General features: G+C 40.4%; 2 long non-coding RNA genes across 4 annotated transcripts in view; one reads left to right on the forward strand and one right to left on the reverse strand.

Annotated features, from left to right (window-relative positions):
* LOC307022250 overlaps positions 1-3034 on the reverse strand; it is a 38896-nt gene extending 35862 nt beyond the window's left edge. Inside the window, exons 1-3 of the long non-coding RNA XR_013803340.1 lie at positions 2970-3034; positions 2196-2232; positions 1521-1580 (exon numbers count right to left, since the gene is read on the reverse strand). This is a non-coding gene — a long non-coding RNA (uncharacterized lncRNA). The remainder of the gene's footprint in view (positions 1-1520; positions 1581-2195; positions 2233-2969) is intronic.
* LOC307022249 lies at positions 2450-4890 on the forward strand. Of its 3 annotated transcripts, none has more exons than XR_013803338.1 (3): positions 2450-3180; positions 3567-3627; positions 3710-4890. It is a non-coding gene; the product is annotated as an uncharacterized lncRNA (long non-coding RNA). The 3 variants fall into 3 exon arrangements; XR_013803339.1 differs by having other exon boundaries at positions 3728-4890; XR_013803337.1 differs by having other exon boundaries at positions 3567-4890.
* Positions 4891-8294: the final 3404 nt, after the last annotated feature.

Genomic DNA, 8294 nt, shown 5'->3' on the forward strand with positions numbered 1-8294 from the left:
CGATTCTGCCGAACACGCTTTTTTCCCCGCCCACCGAAGGACTCGTCTGATGGTTTTTGCAAATCAATAAGGTAAGGTGCGTGATCTGTTTTCACTATCCAAAACAATGAATGCAGTCTAAATGTATTGTTTCGCAGACAAAACAACATTTATCGATATAATATACAGTATATATACTTGCAGAGCATATCATTTGCTTATCATAGGCCACCTATGCCGCTATTCTTTGATGCATCTCAATATCATCAGCGGTAATAAAAAAAAACTCGATGCAGATGGAAGGCAATTTAATGCACTCATTTACCGAGACATGGGAAACTGAGCACAAGTTTGTGATAAATGGAGACAAGCCGGTATGTCTTATTTGCTACGAGGCAGTGGCATTGCGTGAGAAACCTTAAGTAACCTTGTGTGTGTTTGTGTGTGTGTGTGTGTGTGTGTGTGTGTGTGTGTGTGTGTGTGTGTGTTTGTGTGTGTGTATGCCGATGTACAAGCATGTGTTTTTGTTACTGAACTAATTTCTTTAATAAATTGTGCAATAGTTGCAAACTTGAATCTCTGCTTACAATTATTTTTCATAGATTTCTGCTTTCACAGCTAGTTATTAATTACATTATTACTAAAACCAATAATAATCGAATGCTGTGTAATGTGAAAAATATATATTTATATAGTCTTTTTACGTTGTTAGCTAAGTGTTTGTCAGTTCGGCTTTATTAAACGTTTGTGTAAAGAGGTTAGCAAGGGTAGGAATACATTTGTTGTTGTTGGCAATGACACTGGTGTCTTTTAAAAGAAGAGATAATGCAGATTAAAAGTGTTTCTATCGTTTCTGGCCGATCGTTGTAGAATGTAATGTATAGTGAAATAAGCTGTTCTCACACTTAAATAACGTGCAAAGACTGGCCGTATGAATCATGGGCGTAGGAAGCATCCTGAATGTGGGGGGGACATTTTTAACCGGGGGTTTGGGGATCCCCCCCACGAAAAAAAAAATAGTTTCCTGTATTCTGTTGCATTTTAACAGGTGGTTTGATACTTTTATGTGGCTATACTAGCATGAGGAAAATGATGGGTACATTTTGTAATTTCATCCAGTAGTAAAGAAAGGAAACATATTTGATTATTAATTCAGAGCCGTTTTTGAATGAATAAAAAGCAGTTTAAATGCCCATTTTTTGTACATTTATATACAATAATAAATATTTGTGAGTGCATTGAGAGATATTGTTGTGGAGAGTCATTTATATATAAATCGCAAAATACATTTGTGAATCCTTCTGTGAGCATTTATTAATATTGAGACTGATCCGACTCCATACAGATGTTAGGTTCACCTTGGAATGGTATCATTGACTTAAATGTCCAAATAAATGTTGCTCTTCTGTCTATATTGGTCATATGATGCCCCTTGACTGAAATGTTTCCTGTTCAATACCCCCACTGATTTCCTTAAAATTCTGGGATGAGAGTCCACATCACAAATTAGTCTAAACCGTAATTTCCCTTTCATCACTCACCTCAGCAATGGACCTCTTTCCACTGTCCCTGTGTTCTGCCTCTGACTCACTCTCAAGTGCCTAGATGTCAAGAGAGGTGGTGAAGTGATAATTATTTATTGAGCAGTATACTCTTTCACATTGAATCAAAACAAGTCATACTGAATGTAACTGACTCTAAAGTAATTCCCAGTCTGTGACATTGGACATTTTGAATACTCAAAGTCCCAAGCAGTAGGTAGAATATTAGCTAGTCTAATGACAGAAAATAAATAGTTAACTGAATGCTGGGATGGAAATTGCCTATAAGCACTCAGTAAAACATAAACACACACAAAAAGCTTCTGAATGATAAGAAGTATAATTAAAACATAATGCACATTACCATTTTGAGAGAGAGTACCAAAGTTAAAGAACTCAGAAAATAATCTCTTATCGAACTGAGGCTCCAGTAAAACACACTGACTGCATCTCTACATGCACATCATGGTGTTTACATGAGCACAGAGAGATCGGGTTATTCATGTTCCCTGTTTACATGATAAATAACCTGGCATTTTGATGCCTTTTCTTATCTAAACTTTTCAGTATTTGTATCTCTCTATCATGACATAAAGACGAAACTCCTCTCCAGAAGTGAGACGCCGCCGCCGCCAACACTGTTAACTGATTAACTGCTACCAGCTGATTACTTACTTTCCTCTTCTTTGAAATGTTCTTATGTCCATGTTGTCTGGGGGAGAAAACATATCAAACCAAGAGATCGTCAGCTTTGATTTTCGCTGTATTAACCATTTCCTGAACATTTGGGCCCAATCTCAAACCACTCCCTCGACCCTACCCCTCCGTGACGGAGTAGCCACACTCGCAGCTCAACGAGGCTCCCTCCTGTCAGATGGCGGGAGTAAATACAGCAGCAAACTGTATGTAACAACGGTTTGAAATCAGCATCTCTTGGACAAAAAATGTAAATTAATAACTCAAATAAAACTCCAAACATATTTCATTGTGTTACTTTTTTGTAAAGCTCTTTTAGTTTTAAACCTGATGTTTATAAGCTTCTTAGTTTTTGCAACAGTCTGTAAATATACAGAACTTTATAATAAAATGCACACATTTACCTTTTTCTAGACTAAACACAGGTATGATCCTAAGTTAAAACATATCAGTTATCATGAGGTTGTTAACATCGTAGTTTATCAGTGGATGTTTTACTGGAACTACTTGTTAACAGCTTGCTTCCTGACGGACATACACAGCGTGACTCCGGTCAGGTAGAGACCGGTCTCAAGTCAGCACCGCTGCAGACTCGCTGTTTGAGGGCTTGATAGCCCGCTCCCCCTCCACAACGCTCCACACTTGTTGGTTTGGAACAGCCCTCAATATGGCGGACCCTCCGCGTGAACGCGCAAACGGAGGGGTAGGGTGTAGGGGGCGGTTTTGGAATGGGCCTTGGTGTGTGTGCCTTACCTCCGCTAACGGCATCACTTCATACCAGTGTTGCCAACTCCAGCGCCGTATAGACTGAGAGTTATGTCATCTCCGTTCACTCCAATGGACCACTTTTTTACAGCAATGGCGGATCGTGGAGCCTCTCAATCGTTCCCCGGAAGTTAGCGCCAAGGCTAGCAGCGCAGTAGAGTTGCAGCATAATAGACCGTTCGTGACGGACTTTTGAAAGGTAAGAAGAAGTTTAAAGATTTATATTGCGGATATTATCAGTACATCTGATTCAAATTAACATGTGTATTAAAGGATGTCAGTGGGTTATCCCTAAATTAGTAGATTTAGGGAACGTTTACAGATAACAGATAAAGCTACCGGATCAAGTTAGCAGCACACGTTGAACAGCCTTTTAATTGTAAATTCCGTTCTCTTAATGTCATTTTGTCCAACATTGTTGAATTAGAGAAGAGGGGCTTATAAACGGGATTGTATGCGGGGGTGGAGGGAGTTAAATATTAGATACATATAAAGTTTGGTGCGTGTAAGAGTGAGTGTTTTTAGCAGAGCCATATTGTGTCCTTGCGATTATGTTGATTATTACCTGTCTGTATTATGTTGCAGCTCAGCTGATTTTGGATTGATGTCAAAGGGAGAGGGACTTAAGTGAGAGTGAAAACACAAGGTAAGTTTAATACTACTGTTTTATATAAGTAAGCATACTAAACATGTATTCTATCACTGTATTATATAAGTCATCTTTTTAGTAACCTACTGTATGGCAGGTGGAGGGGCAGTGATGTTACAGGTGGAGGAGCAAGACTGCAAACTCACAAGACAGAGAAATCAAAGTTTGTTCTCCAGAGAAGAGGTTGATTTCACTTCAATTTTTTATTTCATATTTTCTAAAGATGTAGAAATGGCACAAAAAAAACTTGAGAGCTGCAACCAAGACAACTGTAACAACATGAGTAGAGAGCCACCAAGGTTTTTCAAGTCCCTCTCTCACTCCATTTTGCCAACCCAAACTTCCAGGTACATGACGGGACACCTTGCTTGTTTTTGTTGTTTGCGCTCCTCTGGCTGGGTGCTGGCAGGTGGAGGGCAGTGATGTTGGCAGGTGGAGGGGCAGTGATATTACGGGTGGAGGGGCATTGATGTTACGGGTGGAGGGGCAGTGATGTTAGCTGGGTGCTGACAGGTGGAAGAGCAATGTTTAGTCCAAATATTTCCATTGCAACGACTAATGGAAATGATTGCAGCTGTGGATCTGTTTGGGGGTTGCTGGATGTGGTAGCTTGGCTGCTGTTGTTCCTTTTCACCTTTTTGGATTGGCTCTTGCTTCCAAAACGGCCATCTTTTAATTTTTTTTATTTTTTCTGTCATTTCTAGTTATTTCTAGCCTAGTCTTGCCCTTTTTTGTCTTGACAAACTGGTCTGCATCAAAATGTGCCTGCGGAGTGACTTGAGGTTACTTCACACACAGAACAACTCAGTTTTGTCTGCCCACATACATATTCCATAGTGGTTGAATACACGGTATTAGGAAACACTTTATACTTACTGGACATGTTATACTCATTACATACTGTATATAAAATATGACCAAGAATGTGAGACAACTTTATAGAAATTAATATCACATCTGTTACTGATGCCATTTGTCATACTTTGTTAAACTAACAAATAATAAAGTTCCATAACTTCAGTTGGGAACAAAGACCACACCTTATCTCCCCAAGGCAATTTCCCATCCAATAGGTGTGCTATATAGGTGTGTATAACCCTTTCTCCTGTCTGTTACTCCCTCTTTCAGCACAAGAACCAGAGGGGGATTCAATGGAGCCTGAATACCTGCACTGAGACCCTCACCCTGCCACCTGAGTCTCAACTCTGTGTTTTTCAAGCCTTTCCCTGTTTTTTTGTATTAAACAAAACACTAAGCTTTCCCAATGGTGTGGTTTTCGTTTTGTGAAAAAGTGCAAATGCAGTGTTTGTATATAATTACCTCACATACTTTTTTGCTGTTGGTCGTGAAATTGCTCCTGCTGACTTGAGCGAGTCATTTTTTTCCTCCGCTCTGGGTCAGTGGGGAAGCCGTACATTCGTACTCCTTTCTCGGAGCGATTTGAGCATCCCCAGGTAGCACAGCAAACCATGGTGGCGACTAGGAGGCAGCACAGCAAACCAGGACAACACGGAGGAAAAGGCACAGACAAACTGCATGATATGCTATTCAATGTTTATTGAATTCCATGTATTTGCAATGGATGTTCCTAAAACAACACATTTAACATCATCATGCTGCTGCTGCTGCTGCTAGTCCTTTGATAGTCACCTGTCGGTCTCCTGTCCTTTCTGAAAGCCATAAAGATGACATTAGTCATTTCGATAACTTGTGTCCTCAATTACCATGGGATTACTGAAACTACCATGAATTTAAGAAAATGGTAGAAATTAATCTAATCTGAATTTTGAAGCATTCCTTTAGATCCCCTCCCTCTAAATATATCAATAAACATTAGAAAGTGATGCTCCTGACTACTATACAAGTTTAAGAAGATAATATTGGTTTGAAATAATTCAAAGCTATAAATAAACAGCAACAGGCTCTTTAACCAAGGCACTGTTAGCCTAACATGTAAACTAGTTGTTCACACTAATCCTAATATTACCACTTAATATTAGCAAATTCTATTTTATTTTTTAAAACATATTGATGTAAATACATACACATATCGATTTGTTGTATAAATATTGCAAATCAAAACCTTTATTCACTAATAATTACCAAAAGTCGAAGTTCTATCTCCTGTTATCAATGCATTCACATTGCCCGCCATGAACTTCCGAGGAATGATTCTCGTCTGCATGAACCACGTGACGATAACCGTTTTTGGACTTCCGCTGTCGTAACTCTTCTATCTATACGGCGCTGGCCAACTCCATAGTAAGGAAAGTAGCTATTGGCTGTCCGAAAAGTCGCCAGAAGTCCCTAAATGACGTCATTGCCTAATTTGCATATCATGTAATGGCGGTAAAAAAACGTTCAACCCCCTTCAAGGAGGATCAAAGCTTGAAACCAGAGTAAATCCGGACGACAGTAGATCAGAAATGTCTCTATTAGAAAAAATAGAAAGTAGTTTTAATAGTTTTTAGTAGAAATCTCCCTTACAATAAAGGCTGTATGCCCGTGTGTCATCTCCAATAAATGGCTTCAACCATCCTTTAAACTCGGTTTGATTCCCACTCCTTTCTGTACTTTTGTGATTACAGTTTAGACTGTGACATGATGACCTACATGAATGTTTAGCTTGTCACAGAGAGGCACACACACAGTGGACGAAGTGATTAAGTGACTGAGGCTGTGTGAGTCAATGCAAAGCAAAGGTAGTTATTTATTATAGTGTGACAGTGAAGAAACATTTACATTTTACATTTAAATCCCGCTCAAAACCAGGACAGCTTGGCACATGCGCAATTCATTTACAGTCTCGACGCGGGAGGGTGCGGCTGTCTCCTCTCTGCTCTGACTGCAGCTGAGCTGCTGCGGGAGGCAAATAGCGCCTGTGAGTACTATGGGAGGGCAGAGCAGGGGCAGAGGGGCTCACGGCAGCACCCGCATCTCGTTAACTGCTGAACAATACGTGAGTCTCCAAACACCAGAAAAGTCCCTAATAACACCATTACAAGTCGTTAGATCAGTCGTTAGTGGCTTTTGACAAAAATAAGTAGCCGGAGGGTTTGGAAAGCCGCAACATTTAACGACAAAGTCGCCAAGTTGGCAACACTGCTTCATACAACATATCTGAGCTGTCCAACTATGACAATACTCCTTGAACATGTGCGCTATGTGAGAATCTGCCTTAGTACAAAAGTAGCAGTGAAAACATGGTACGGAGTTTCATTGACTTGGGCATTCTCTCGATAAGCAAGTGGAATGGATTTGATAGTGAAGCACTGACACAGCGCTCTACAAAGTGCGGCGAGTGGATAGACCGATTCACGGACTTTCCACATGGTAGAAGTGGGGGGGTCTAAACTAATCATTTGAAAAAGTGGGGGGGACTTGTCCCACCCTCATATAATGGCTGCAATGCCCATGGTATGAATTATTGTTTTAATTGAATTTTTCGTACTATACATTTTGTAACATTTGGTCCTGTTTTTTGTAGATGGATCTTTCAATCCTCTGTGGCACTGCAAAGCCTGCAGTGAAACGCTGCACAACATGTTGCAAACTGTTCCACTGTCCTTTGTGCCCGAAATTCAAACCCTGCGCACCATCTCGACTCGAGAAGCACTTGGAAGTGCACTCAAAAAATTGCATAATGTTTAAAGGTAACACACACATACTGATACGTGTTTGTGCTTGTTTTTGTTCTTGTTTCCTGTCTGTCATTGGCAAACTTATTTTTCTTGACTTTCTCTTAGATATGGCAATCTACAAGTGCAATTTAACCTGCAGAGACTTGGCTCACTTCCATTGCCCTCAATGTGCAAAAACCATTGTAAGAAGAGGAGATATGGAGGTACACCTGGAGGCTTGCCACAAGTTGCCATCCACATCACCTTCTGAACATTGCCCTGGTCCATCCTCTTCCTCACCGCAACACAAAACATCAGCTGTGCTCTCTCTCCTGCTTCCAAAAACAACAGTGTCCCGGCTTGATTGCAAAAGTGGCTGACATTGAAACTTCGAAACCTGGATCTTCCTCCCCACTAGTATCATCTTCTGGTCTCCAATTTACTAAATTAACAACTAAATCAACTCTGAATTTGCTACCAAAGAAACCTGGGCAAACACATCAAGAGGAAACACACAAAAAAAATCTAAGGACATAACGGAAATAAGTCATTTAAAGAGTGTCTTTGTAGATGCAACATTGGGGATATCTGCAGTCCAAAAAGCAAGTCACGGCTTTTCTTTGCCAATACATATCCAAAGAAAAACCTAGGGTCATGTTCATAACATTCAGTGCGCGTTGGAAGTTTGCAGGCAGTATCACTTAATGGCTCTGAGAAGTGGATTCATATTTAGCCATTGTGAACACATCCGGTCACTGGAGTACTGCAGTGAAACAGCTACCGAAGAATTTCTAAAAGAAGAAATCTTATCTGAAATGGTGGAGTTGAAATTCTTTGGTGAGGCTAAAATGGCAATCTGTGTGAAAAGGCAAAAAAATGCCCAGACAGCCCACACCCCTCTCTGTGTCGAAGTGGCATTTGAAGAGACCCACAGGCAATATTGTTTTTCAATCCACAAGCCGACTTTGAAACAATATAGTCGCCTTGGGACATGGTGACATACAATTTACCAGCCAAAACATGCCATTGTCCCTGTTCCAAACC

The sequence above is a fragment of the Notothenia rossii genome (genome assembly GCF_949606895.1).
Source record: "Notothenia rossii genome assembly, chromosome: 10".
Taxonomy (NCBI): Eukaryota; Metazoa; Chordata; class Actinopteri; order Perciformes; family Nototheniidae; genus Notothenia; species Notothenia rossii.